The 14,850-nt window shown below is 43.0% G+C and overlaps 1 protein-coding gene across 1 annotated transcript in view; it reads left to right on the top strand.

The window, feature by feature from the left end:
• The first annotated feature begins 5,231 nt into the window (after positions 1–5,231).
• hapln1b (hyaluronan and proteoglycan link protein 1b) overlaps positions 5,232–14,850 on the top strand; it is a 32,746-nt gene continuing 23,127 nt past the window's right edge. The window contains exon 1 of the mRNA XM_020466188.2: positions 5,232–5,688. The gene's annotated coding sequence lies outside the window, so the exon portion shown is untranslated. The remainder of the gene's footprint in view (positions 5,689–14,850) is intronic.

Raw genomic sequence — 14,850 nt, 5'->3', positions numbered from 1 at the left:
TTCGAGCTCCTAATTTTTTAAATTAAAATTATTATTAAAATTATTCTCTCCAGAAATAAGTCTCTCACTGTTGCCGCCTGTTACAGAACCCTCTCAGTTCCCAGATGTGTCCTGGATACCATATGTGAATTGATTGCCCCCCATCTATCTTCGGAGTTCATTCTGTTAGGTGACCTAAACTGGGATATGCTTAACACCCCAGCAGTCCTACAATCTAAGCTAGATGCCCTCAATCTCACACAAATCATCAAGGAACCCACCAGGTACAACCCTAAATCTGTAAACAAGGGCACCCTCATAGATGTTATCCTGACCAACTGGCCATCCAAATATTCTGTTTCCAATCAGGATCTCAGCGATCACTGCCTCATTGCCTACATCTGCTATGGGTGTGCGGTCAAACGACCACCCCTCATCACTGTCAAATGCTCCCTAAAACACTTCAGCGAGCAGGCCTTTCTAATAGACCTGGACCGGGTATCCTGGAAGGATATTGACCTCATCCCGTCAGTAGAGGATGCCTGGTCATTCTTTAAAAGTCATTTCCTCACCATCTTAAATAAGCATGCCCCTTTAAAAAAAATGTAGAACTAAGAACAGATATAGCCCTTGGTTCACTCCAGACCTGACTGCCCTCGACCAGCACAAAAACATCCTGTGGCGGATTGCACCAGCATCAAATAGTTCCCGCGATATGCAACATTACAGGGAAGTCAGGAACCAATACACGCAAGTCAGTTAGGAAAGCAAAGGCTAGCTTTTTCAAACAGCAATTTGCATCCTGTAGCTCTAACTCCAAAAAAGTACTGGGACACTATAAAGTCCATGGAGAATAAGAGCACCTCCTCCCAGCTGCCCACTGCACTGAGGCTAGGAAACACTGTCACCACCGATAAATCCACGATAATAGAACATTTCAATAAGCATTTCTCTACGGCTGGCCATGCTTTCCTTCTGGCTACCCCAACCACGGTCAACAGCTCTCCACCCCCCGCAGCTACTTGCCCAAGCCTTCCCAGCTACTCCTTCACCCAAAACCAGATAGCTGATGTTCTGAAAGAGCTGCAAAACAAATCAGCTGGGATAGACAATCTGGACCCTCTCTTTTGCCATTGTTGCAACCCCTATTACCAGTCTGTTCAACTTCTCTTTCGTATCGTCCGAGATCCCCACGGTTTGGAAAGCTGCCGCGGTCATCCTCCTCTTCAAAGAGGGTGACACTCTAGACCCAAACTGTTACAGACCTATATCCATCCTGCCCTGCCTTTCTAAAGTCGAAAGCCAAGTTAACAAACAGATCACTGACCATTTCGAATCCCACCGTACCTTCTCCGCTGTGCAATCTGGTTTCCGAGCTGGTCATAGGTGCACCTGAGCCACGGTCAAGGTACTAAACGATATCATAACCGCAATCGATAAAAGACAGTACTGTGCAGCCGTCTTCATCAACCTGGCTAAGGCTTTCGACTCTGTCAATCACCACATTCTTATCGGCAGACTCAACAGCCTTGGTTTCTCAAATGACTGCCTCGCCTGGTTCACCAACTACTTCTCAGACAGAGTTCAGTGTGTCAAATCAGAGGGCCTGTTGTTCGGACCTCTGGCAGTCTCTATGTGGGTACCACAGGGTTCAATTCTTGGGCCGACACTTTCTCTGTATATATCAACGATGTCGCTCTTGCTGCGGGTGATTCCCCGATCCACCTCTATGCAGACAACACCATTCTGTATACATTTGGCCCTTCTTTGGACACTGTGTTAACAAACCTCCAAACGAGCTTCAATGCCATACAACACTCCTTCCGTGGCCTCCAACTGCTCTTAAACGCTTGTAAAACTAAATGCATGCTTTTGAACCGCCTGACTAGCATCACTATTCTGGACGGTTCTGACCTAGAATATGTGGACAACTACAAATACCTAGGTGTCTTATTCTATGTTTAACTCTGTGTTGTTGTTTGTGTCGCACTGCTTTGCTTTATCTTGGCCATGTCGCAGTTGTAAATGAGAACTTGTTCTCAACTGGCCTCCCTGGTTAAATAAAGGTGTTCTCAACTGGCCTACCTGGTTAAATAAAGGTGTTCTCAACTGGCCTACCTGGTTAAATAAAGGTGTTCTCAACTAGCCTACCTGGTTAAATAAAGGTGTTCTCAACTAGCCTACCTGGTTAAATAAAGGTGTTCTCAACTAGCCTACCTGGTTAAATAAAGGTGTTCTCAACTAGCCTTCCTGGATAAATAAAGGTGTTCTCAACTGGCCTTCCTGGTTAAATAAAGGTGAAATAAAATACAAATAAAAAACAGGTTTGTTGAAATGTTGGCAAATGTATTAAAAAAGGAACGGAAATATCACATTTACATAAGTATTCAGGCCCTTTACTCAGTACTTTGTTGAAACACCTTTGGCAGTGATTACAGCCTTGAGTCTTCTTGGGTATGACGCTACAAGCTTGGCACCCTGTTTTTGGGGAGTTTCTCCCATTCTTCTCTGCTCTGTCAGGTTAGATGGGGAGCTTCGTTGCACAGCTATTTTCAGGTCTCTCCAGAGATGTTCGATCGGGTTCAAGTCCGGTCTCTGGCTGGGTTACTCAAGGACATTCAGACCCCTGTCCCGAAGCCACTCCTGCATTGTCTTGGCTGTGTGCTTAGGGTCATTGTCCTGTTGGAAGTTGAACCTTTACCTCAGTCTGAGGTCATGAGCGATCTGTAGCTGGTTTTCATCAAGGATCTTGCTGTACTTCATCTTTCCCTCGATCCTGACTAGTCTCCCAGTCCCTGCCGCTGAAAAACATCGCCCCAGCCTGATGCTGCCACCACCATGCTTCACCGCAGGGATGGTATTGGCCACCTGAAACCAAAAGAGTGTAGGACTATGAGTGGCACTGCCACAACATATAATACTAAGCCTTTCACGACACAAGCACACAGTAGCATAACCAAGTCATAGGTAAGCAAACTGTAGTGATAAAGCAGGGTTCACAATCCCCAGCCACCATAAACAATCACATACAGCAAGTTTGACCATCCTAAGGTGCCTCCGGTTTGCCATAAATGTCATATGTCCTCATAGGGATGTTACTGCGGTTTCACAGACCAATGTGTGAGTCACTCCAGCATTAGAGTTAATTTTTCACATGCGAGTCCCGTTCAGGTGTCACGTGGGCTGGCCAGTCATGGTCGGTAGCAAAATAGGTACCAATGAGGACAATGCACGCCAGCAATTACCAGACAGCATTTTGGCTGTTAAATGGCTTCCTGACACATGGCTGTCCAGTTCCATGGTGACTCTGTCTCTAGTAACTGCCTGGGGGAGGACTGATGCCTACCAAGCACAGTTCTGGGAGATTCCGGATGGCATTACCATTGTAGAGGTGCAATTCCTATGACATGTGAAGGCCCAATAAGTTGATGGAATTTCTTGTCAATGAGTGTCAGGTTGTTGTTGGTTCATTATAGTGAACACCTGCCTTGTGCGCTTGCCATATGTGGTTGCATCCTCCCCATACACCATAACTGTCACCAAGTCAACATATAAGGTAACTCCAGGGCAGACAGCCAGGATGGTGGACATGACTGTCTTGAAAAAGTAATGTGCTCAACCCAAACAGGATAAGAGTGTACTGGAACATCCTCATGTGCATCGCAAAGTCTGTGAGCCAGCAGAAGGTCATGTCGGATTCAGGTCGACATATTGAACTAGCAATGAATCAAAGCTCACTTCTAAATGACAAGGAGGTGACTTAAGAGCCTAATCCTGGAGGGGAAAGTTATACCACAGTGGGGGCAAGTTGTAAGGCTAGGGAGAGGGTGTCAAAGTCCAGGATTGGATTCTCTTTCCTTTTGTTGGAGCCTCCCAGTTGCCTCATTGATCCTCAAAGAGGCGTGTGACTTGGAAAACTTAGTGTTGCTATGCCAAGCAGACTGCTGCCTTTAAATATATCCACACAAAGGTGTTTGAGTTTACATGGTGAGCATTTTGGATTCCTAACATCGTCGAAGTACACAGAAAAAGAGTATTGAGTACAGGTCATAAGTATTGGACACAAATCTGAAAAATGTCTCATTTAAAACGTGTACATATACAGATGATTAAACCACCATTTAATTGTGATATGGCAGCCTTATTGGATTTTGGACACCATATTGGATTTGGAGCCAAATTTAAGTAATTACAAGAGTATGGGCTAAACATATAAAGAGGTTTGAGGGACCATAGGCAGGAAAAAAATACAGTTTTCGGTGTCTGAGCACCACATGCCTTAGAGTAAATTACGATAGCCACAACATCAAATAACGTGTTACTGTACACATTTCGTTGTTCAGGCAGGACAAGACAGCACTGAATGAGAGCAAATTAGACTGGGAAAGTTGTCTATTGAAAAGCTAGAAGAAAAAGAAACGCACACCTATTTAGGCGAGGTGCTGGCTAGCGGAGTAGAACACCTATTTAGGCGAGGTGCTGGCTAGCGGAGTAGAACACCTATTTAGGCGAGGTGCTGGCTAGCGGAGTAGAACACCTATTTAGGCGAGGTGCTGGCTAGCGGAGTAGAACACCTATTTAGGCGAGGTGCTGGCTAGCGGAGTAGAACACCTATTTAGGCGAGGTGCTGGCTAGCGGAGTAGACAACTTGAAAATAAGAATAAAAGAGAGCCGCACACTCTAGGAGCTTCGACAGCCAAGCTGTCTTCATCGGGGTATCTATTGAAAAGCTACCAAAAAGTTAAGAATAGTTTGTATTTCCACCTATTGTATCGGTGTATTTACCAGTATATATTTCCAAAATGCTTTAAGATATCCTAATGCTGGTAGGTTCTGTATGTAGGGCAGACAGTTGATTACTTGTATTCCAAATTTGAGAAATATCAGAGCTTGCAATACTGGGTTACATAAACTTATGTGGCCTGTTTGAGTTAAGAGGTGTGTCACAATATCTGTCCATTTAAACACTTTTGTAGTAACATGTTTTTATACAACCATCCATTTCATATAATGGGAGACCTTATAGAGATGGAAAAACATGGTTGTGCTTTGTTATACCTCGGGTAGGGGTATCTAAAAACATTTAAATCAGTTCATTTTTGGCCGCTAGCCTAGGGTAGAGGGGGTTGAAAGGGCCAGGGAGGGAGGGGTAAGCGGGGAGGAGGGGGGGACATTCTCAAACCACAAGTCAGCATGTCATCACACATTGTGCAATATGGATTTTATCTGGAATTCTTGGCTCTGATCAATTCTGATGTCAAAAGTTAATCTGATGTGTATATGCACTTTGTAGGCTATATTCCAAAGATTGATTTCCCATTTTATATAGACCACATATAGACCACATTTGTAGTTTATTCCATCACACTTTTAGAAAACATCACCTGCGCTGTGGAACTGGGAACATTCGCCTCTGCTGCTCGGAGTGGTCCAGAAACGGGACGTGCAAGGCTACAGGGCGGCTATTAGGTAGAGCCAAGGAAGAACGCCACACAGCCACACCTGAAATAGCCCGCTGCTCTCACAGGAGACGCTTGTTGACTAGCAGCAATAAGAAGAAGCAACTTCGAGATTTTTTTTCTTCTTCATGTGTTCATTTCTTGTTGCTTAGCTAGTTACGTGGTTCCTCCCAGGTCGCTGCGAGGTGCAATCATTCGCAACTGGACGGTGTCAAAATCACCTCGTCGCACAGCTTGGAAAAGTTATACGGTAACAGCTACGTCTTATTATACTTATTTTTCTCTACTGTTTCGAAGTGTAACATTTAGTGTTATAACATAGGCTATTATTATGGAATATTTGGTAGCATTTTAGTGCTGGTAGCGTGTACAGATTTCTTATAAGTCAGAAGAACAACTGTAACAAACTGCACTTTTTGAATAGGTGTTTTTATATACCATAAAGACTGAAAAGTGGAAAATAGTTACTTCCACTTGGATTAGAAAATACCCAGGCTCACTTTCTAACATTGATTTATTGAGGTTGATTGAAATGACACAGAAATACAGTTATTTCTAGTTATTGTCATTCCATTGATCTTAGAGTGACAGTACGTGTATGGTTAGTTCACACATATGCGTGGTGTACAAGTGTTGACGTACGTCTCTGAGTGCGGTTCTCTCCCCATATCTCTCTCTAAGGCTGGGAGGAATGGAAGTTGGCGGTGGGAAGGATGGTTGATGACCAATTAAATGCGTGGATGGAATAGTTAAGGGATGTTTATTAGAATTATTAAAGAAATATAGCTTCCTGCATTTTGGCAACAATCCCTATGATGCATGTTAGTGAGATGGAATGAGACAGGACTATCAAAACAACAACCAGCGCCTCATGCAAGTATGAGTGGATATCTGATTGTTGTGTGGTTTTTAAACAAAAGTTTTGTGACTGAATACATTTTTCTGTTTTCCATATGAAGTTGCTCAATGACTGTCTATCTGTGGGGCTGGTTGATCCTACTTGAACAGCTTATTATATTTGTGGTCAACCAGCAGAGTGGCTGGGGAGTTCAGTGAAATAGGGAAGCGAGCGAGCGTCAGGGCAATTTGTGTGTGTGTGTGTGTCCGGAGCCTGCTTCCCCAAAAAGAACATTCTGTCACTACAGAGAGTCGACAGGCATCCTTTTCAGCAGGGGACAGTGGGGGCCACAGACCTGTGTGTGTGTGTGTGTGTGTGTCAGATGAGGGGCCACAGAGACCCTGGGCAGAGTGGAGCCACTCAGTCTCACATCAGAGAAACGCACACAGAGAGAGAGACTGTTGGGCTAACAGCTACGCACACACGCACATACACACACACACACACACACACACAAACAAACATCGCCCTGATGCTCGCTCCCCTAATTCACTGGGCTCCCCAGCCACTACACACACACACACACACACACACACACACACACACACACACACACACACACACACACACACACACACACACACACACACACACACACACACACACACACACACACACACACACAGGGCCCACTTTAATGACATTATTAATTGATACCATTACACACACACACACACACACTCTCACTGCTCCAATGTTCGTCTAACCAGCTGTTTCCTCCATGTCGTTAAAGTGGGCCCTGTGTGTGTGTGTGTGTGTGTGTGTGTGTGTGTGTGTGTGTGTGTGTGTGTGTGTGTGTGTGTGTGTGTGTGTGTGTGTGTGTGTGTGTGTGTGTAATGGTATCAATTAATAATGCGTCTCTCTATTTACCTTGTGAATAGAGGATTCTCTTGTGTTGAAGGAGGGAGGGAATTTACAATCTACCGTACCGATGCAGGATGTGTGTGTGGGTGTGTGTATATGTGTGTGTGTGTGTGTGTGTGTGTGTATGTGTGCGCATGCATTCGTGCGTGCGAGTGTGTGTGTGTTCCCCAGGATTTATTTTAGCAACAGCTGGTGGAAGGACAACTTTTCCAACATTTCCTTGGTGGACAATCAAAAACAGTAATCAAAGACCTTTTGTTGTCAAGCTTCAACATGTGTTTCTCAGCAGTGCTATAAAAGTAGACAACTGTCCCACTGATCCACTTCAAAATATGCATTATTTAGTAGATACTTTATATAATGACTTCATCTGAACCCTCAGGGGGATAACATTACATCCATTCATTAAAGGTAAGAGAAGTCCAATGTAAATGTTTTGTTATCAACAATCAGGCATCTCTGGCATCACATAACAACTTCAGTTAAACTTCAGTCAATCTTTTGATTGACAGTGTGATTCCAGTCTATTAATCTGTTATAGATATTGTATTTTAACAACGCCCTCTGGTGGAATAAAGCGATTCAGATGGTTATTATGGATCTCTGTTAGAGTTTAATGATGGTGGACAGTGGGACACACACTAACACTCCATTAGTGAGTATTCAGAATGTGTCTTAGAGAATTAAGCCCTATCCTGTTCCCATCCCATAGTGAGCCACGTTGAACCTTGAACTATCCCCTCTGACCCTCTTCCTGGCAGTGTCCCCATGGGGGGTAGACTAGGGGGGGGGGGGGGGGTATGCAGACTGACCCCCGCCCTCCTACTTCAGAAGTGCCTTGCAAGGGAGGCCAAACTTCTTGGATGGGGCTCCTTTAAGTGTGGTGGTGGAGTGAACTACATTAACGTGTCTGTTTGAAGTTATGATAGATGGATCCGTGCAGGCAACGGTGAGGAGGACAGGGGTGAGGGTTAAGGATGGGGTGAGTGTTGGAATGATGGGTGTAGGCAGGGGTACGGGGTAAGGTGAGCAGGACAGGGGTGAGGTGAGGAGGATACGAGTGAGGTTTTAAGGATGGGGGTGAGTATATGACTGGAAGGAGGAGGGTGGAGGTCAGAGTTGGGGTCAGGACTGCTGAAAGTAAATGTGACACAGAGAGAGATGGAGAGGAGTGGTTGATGGCCTCTTGCTCCCTGAGGAGCAATGTGCCTAAGTAGGGAAGTGAAATGGTGAGTGAATTTGAGGTTTTTGAAGCTCTGTCCTTGGTCCAGTGTCTCTGGTGTCCACAGCTGCCCTTAGAGACGACTGTTGCATCAGAGGTGAAAGTGTTCGTCTTTATTGGTCTCTACTGTTGCCAGCATCGACGATACCCAGTCAAGTAATCACAGACCCGTGATGTTCTATACTGAAGGCTCTTTGTAGGATCCACGGGGATGTGAGAGTGGCGTAAAAATCTGCAGAGGCACTAATTAGTGTGTGTGTGTGTGTGCGTGTTTTTTTGTGTGTGTGTGTGTGTGTGTGTGTGTGTGTGTGTGTGTGTGTGTGGACCTGTTTGAACCCACCACTCTCACCGCGGGGGAAAATATATTCATTATGCAACAAGCTTCTGACTGCTCTGCTTGTGATGCTGCATATTTAAAGGCTCAGTGTACTCAAAAATGTGATTTCCCTGTGTTTTATATTTCCACACTATAAGGTTGGAATAATCTGTGGAATTGTGAAAATTATGATAATGCCCTTTTGGTGTAAGAGCTGTTTGGAAAGACCACCTGAAATTACAGCCTGTTGTGGTAGGATAGAGTTTTGGCCTGCCTGGTGACGTTCGCAAATAGACCAATAAGAAAGAGAATTCCATACCTCTCTGCCAATAACAGCTAGTTTTCCATTTTCCCCTCCCCACTCAGACCACTGCCAGACAGTCCTAGCAAAATTATTTCTTGAAAAATCGTTTTTTTCCTGAAGGCTATTTTTTTGGGGACAATTTTAATGGAAATCTATTACAGTAAGGTTCTGTTTCCCAGAAAGGATTTGATATTGATATAAAAATAGCTGCAATGGGCATTTAAGTATCCAGCCCTGCATTCAAACAAATACCCCACCCAGGACTAAATGCATAAATACCCCACCCAGGACTAAATGCATAAATACCCCACCCAGGACTAAATGCATAAATACCCCACCCAGGACTAAATGCATAAATACCCCACCCAGGACTAAATGCATAAATACCCCACCCAGGACTAAATGCATAAATACCCCACCCAGGACTAAATGCATAAATACCCCACCCAGGACTAAATGCATAAATACCCCACCCAGGACTAAATGCATAAATACCCCACCCAGGACTAAATGCATAAATACCCCACCCAGGACTAAATGCATAAATACCCCACCCAGGACTAAATGCATAAATACCCCACCCAGGACTAAATGCATAAATACCCCACCCAGGACTAAATGCATAAATACCCCACCCAGGACTAAATGCATAAATACCCCCACCCAGGACTAAATGCATAAATACCCCACCCAGGACTAAATGCATAAATACCCCACCCAGGACTAAATGCATAAATACCCCACCCGGGACTAAATGCATAAATACCCCACCCAGGACTAAATGCATAAATACCCCACCCAAGACTAAATGCATAAATACCCCACCCAGGACTAAATGCATAAATAACCCGCCCGGGACTAAATGCATAAATACCCCACCCAGGACTAAATGCATAAATAACCCACCCAGGACTAAATGCATAAATAACCCACCCAGGACTAAATGCATAAATACCCCACCCAGGACTAAATGCATAAATACCCCACCCAAGACTAAATGCATAAATACCCCACCCAGGACTAAATGCATAAATAACCCACCCAGGACTAAATGCATAAATACCCCACCCAGGACTAAATGCATAAATACCCCACCCAGGACTAAATGCATAAATACCCCACCCAAGACTAAATGCATAAATACCCCACCCAAGACTAAATAAGCCACCCAGGCCTAACCCACCAGTAACAGTCTGTGTTCTGTTTGAGCCGCGTACTGTTAATTTTTCCAGCATTTTCATTGTTAATCTATTAGTCATAGAAGGTTTCTCACCAGCTCTCCAGAACTGGTGAAACATCTACAGGATGTTACATCATAACGTTCATAACGAGTCCGGACACACATGAACCTGAAATTACAGTATGTTTATTTTCCTACACACATGAACCTGAAAATACAGTATGTTCATTTTCCTACACACATGAACCTGAAAATACAGTATGTTCATTTTCCTACACACATGAACTTAACCTTGTCCCCAGGCTAATTGCAAGCATATGTAAAGCTGACAGAGAGAGAACCCGCTGGTGGAAGAGACCTTGTTCATTATCTTGCATACAACCTCAAACATAACCTCGTCCCCTTGCTAAATCATTCTCTTATCACACGCAATCCTGACTATGTTTACTCTCTAGAACATAAACCTGACTATGTTCACTCTAGAACATAAACCTGACTATGTTCACTCTCTAACATAAACCTGACTATGTTCACTCTAGAACATAAACCTGACTATGTTCACTCTCTAACATAAACCTGACTATGTTCACCCTAGAACATAAACCTGACTATGTTCACTCTCTAACATAAACCTGACTATGTTCACTCTCTAACATAAACCTGACTATGTTCACTCGCTAACATAAACCTGACTATGTTCACTCTCTAACATAAACCTGACTATGTTCACTCTCTAACATAAACCTGACTATGTTCACTCTAGAACATAAACCTGACTATGTTCACTCTAGAACATAAACCTGACTATGTTCACTCTCTAACATAAACCTGAGTTTATTAATTCTCTAACCCAAGAGACGCATACTATGAGAGTCACATAGAGGCTCTTTGAGGTGGGGGGGGGGGGGGGGGGATGCCTGGCCACTGGGTGTGTGTGCAGTGTAGTTTAGACTAATGCCCAAGGACTACAAACACAAGGTCTGGTCTTGGGCTACAGAGTGAATAGTAGTCCACTCTTTAAGTCAGATAATGGATGAATGAAGGGAGGGACAGCATTTCTAGTGTTCCAAGCCATGCTTATAGGAAATAGAGTTACCTTATTGAGTAATGAAGTGAACTAACATATCTGGCAATACCATATCTACGATATCTGCCCATATATAGGTAGTGGGAGTTCAAGACATTTGGTAGTATTGCACAGACACACATATCAGTGTCTATAAACAATTGGGTTGCCTGTAGTAGATGAGTCTAGCCCCTCAGAATGCCTACCAAAACACAGGGTTTACTGTATGTAGGCTGCAATCTAATCTGAAGCCCATAGATTGGCTTGCTTAGTCAGCTGACCTCAGGCGAGACAGTGACACTATCCAGAGTGCAACTCATGTCTCCCTAACCCTCTACCCCCTAAACCGTGTCCTCCTGAACCATGTCCTCACCTCCTACTCTCTCAGATGGCCTGCAGAGTAGTCTCCCTCACCAGCCAAGTGTCTGAAGACAGTCCAGAGCCTAACCCCCCTCAACACATTTTTTTTTAAACCTTTTGTCCAATACCTTCTCCTAAATCAGAAAGACGAGCTGTAAGTGTGTGTATAAACGTGCATAGTCTGACTTAATTGTTGCAGAAATATAATAACCAATAATATTTTTTCTCAAGATCAGGCATGGGCAACTGGCCCCACTTTTGAATGCCCACGGATCAATATACCAACAAAAACAACAACAACAAGCACTATATACAGAGCCTTCAGAAAGTATTCACACCCCTTGACTTTTCCCACATTTTGTTGTGTTATAGCCTGAATTTAAAATGGATTACATTGAGATTTTCTTTGTCACAGGCCTATACACAATACCCCATAATGTCGAAGTGGAATTAAGTTTTTTCAACAAAAATTGAATGAAAATGGAAAGCTGAAATGTCTTCAGTCAATAAGAATGCAACACCTTTGTTACGGCCTAAATAACTTAAGGAGTAGAAATGTGCTTCATAAGTTGCATAATACAGTTGAAGTCGGAAGTTCACATACAAATACATTTAAACTCAGTTTTTCACCATTCCTGACATTTAATCCTTGTACAAATTCCCTGTCTTAGGTCAGCTAGGATCACCACTTTATTTTTAGAATGTGAAAGGTCAGAATAATAGTATTTCTTCATTCGCATTCCCAGTGGGTCAAAAGTTTACATACACTCAATTAGTATTTGGTAGCGTTGCCTTTAAATTGTTTAACTTGGGTCAAACGTTTCGGGTAGCCTTCCACAAGCTTCCCAAAGTAAGTCCATCTATTTTGTGAAGTGCACCAGTCCCCCCTGCAGCAAAGCACCCCCACAACATGATGCTGCCATCCCCGTGCTTCACGGTTGGGATGGTGTTCTTCGGCTTGCAAGCCTCCCCCTTTATCCTTCAAACAAAACGATGGTCATTATGGCCAAACAGTTCTATTATTGTTTCATCAGACCAGAGGACATTTCTCCAAAAAGTACGATCTTTGTCCCCATGTGCAGTTGCGAACCGTAGTCTGGCTGTTTCTATGGCGGTTTGGAGCAGTAGCTTTTTCCTTGATGAGCGGCCTTTCAGGTTATGTCCATATAGGAGTCGTTTTTACTGAGGATATAGATACATCTCTAGGAGACAGAACACGTCTCTTTCCTGAGTGGTATGACGGCTGCGTGGTCCCATGGAGTTTATACTTGCGTACTATTGTTTGTACAGATGAACGTGGTACCTTCAGGTGTTTGGAAATTGATCCCAAGGATAAACCATACTTCTGGGGGTCTACAATTTTGTTTCTGAGGTCTTGGCTGATTTATTTTCATTTTCCCATGATGTCAAGCAAAGAGGCACTGAGTTTGAAGGTAGGCCTTGAAATACATCCACAGGTACACCGCCAATTGACTCAACTGATGTCAATTAGCCTACCAGAAGCTTCTAAAGCCATGACATAATTTTCTGTAATTTTCCAAGCTGTTTAAAGGCATAGTCAACGTAGTGTATGTAAACTTCTGACCTACTGGAATTGTGATACTGTGAATTATATTTGAAATAATCTGTCTGTAAACAATTGTTGGAAATATTTATTGTGTCACGCACAAAGTAGAGGTCCTAACCGACTTGCCAAAACTATAGTTTGTTAACAAGACGTTTGTGGAGTGGTTGAAAAACAAGTTTTAATGACTCCAACCTAAGTGTATGTAAACTTCCTACTTCAACTGTAAGTTGCATGGACTCACTCTATATGCAATAATAGTGTTTAACATGATTTTTGTATGACTACCTCATCTCTGTAGACTACCTCATCTTACATACAATGATCTGTAAGGTCCCTCAGTCGTGCAGTGAATTTAAAACACAGATTCAACCACAAAGACCATGGGGGGTTCCAAATGCCTTGCAAAGGGCAGCTATTGGTAGATGGGTTAAAATATAAAAAGCAGACATTGAATATCCCTTTGAGTATGGTGAAGTTATTAATTACACTTTGGAAGGTGTACCAATGCACCCTCTAACTACAAAGATACGGGTGTCCTTTCTAATTAATTTGCCAGAGAGGATGGAAACCACTCAGGGATTTCACCATGAGGCCAATGGTGACTTTAAAACAGTTACAGAATTGAATGACTCTGATAGAAAATTGAGGATGGATCAACAACATTGTAGTTACTCCACAATACTAACCTAATTGACAGAGGGAAAAGAAGGGAGCCTGTACAGAATAAAAATATGCATCCTGTTTGCAAGTAAAAATGTGGCAAAGAAATGAACTTTAGGTCCTGAATGCAAAGCGTTATGTTTTGGGCAAATCTAGCACAACACATCACTGAGTACCACTCTTCATATTTTCTAGCGTGGTGGTGGTTGCATTATGTTATGCGTATGCTTGTTTAATAGTTTTTTACTTTTAAAAGAAATGGAATAGTGCTAAGCACAGGCAAAATCCTTGAAGAAAACATGCTTCAATCTGCTTTCCAACAGACACTGGGAGACAAATTCACCTTTTAGCAGGACAACAACCTAAAACACACATGTACAATTATACACTGGAGTTGCTTACCAAGACTACATTGAATGTTCCCGAGTCGCCTAGTTATAGTTTGATTTCAATTGGCTTGAAAATCTATGGCAAGACTTGAAAATGGCTGTCTAGCAATGATCAACAACCAACTTGAACGAGCTTGAAGAATTTAAAAAAGAATCATGTGCAAATATTGTACAATCCACGTGTGCAAAGCTCTTAGAGACTAATCCAGAAAGACTCACAGCTGTAATCGCTACCAAAGGTGATTCTAACATGTACTCAGGGGTGTGAATACTTATGTAAATTATATATTTTTGTATTTAATTTGCAAACATTTCTAAAAACGTGTTCTCTTTGTCATTATGGAGTATTGTGTGTAGAGGGGTGAATTTAATCCATTTTGAATTCAGGCTGTAACACAACAAAATGTGGAATAAGTCGAGGGGTATTACAACTTTCTGATGGCACTGTATACCTATGCCCTATATATTTATATACAGTGCCTTTGGAAAGTATTCAGACCCCTTGATTTTTCCACTCATCAATCTACACACATACAGTATTGAGTCTTCTTGGATATGACGCTACAAGCTTGGCACACCTGTATTT

Source organism: Oncorhynchus kisutch, linkage group LG29 (genome assembly GCF_002021735.2).
Source record: "Oncorhynchus kisutch isolate 150728-3 linkage group LG29, Okis_V2, whole genome shotgun sequence".
In the NCBI taxonomy this organism is placed as follows: domain Eukaryota; kingdom Metazoa; phylum Chordata; class Actinopteri; order Salmoniformes; family Salmonidae; genus Oncorhynchus; species Oncorhynchus kisutch.
Note: the sequence above shows the minus strand (reverse complement) of the source record. Positions and strands in the feature narration are given on the sequence as shown.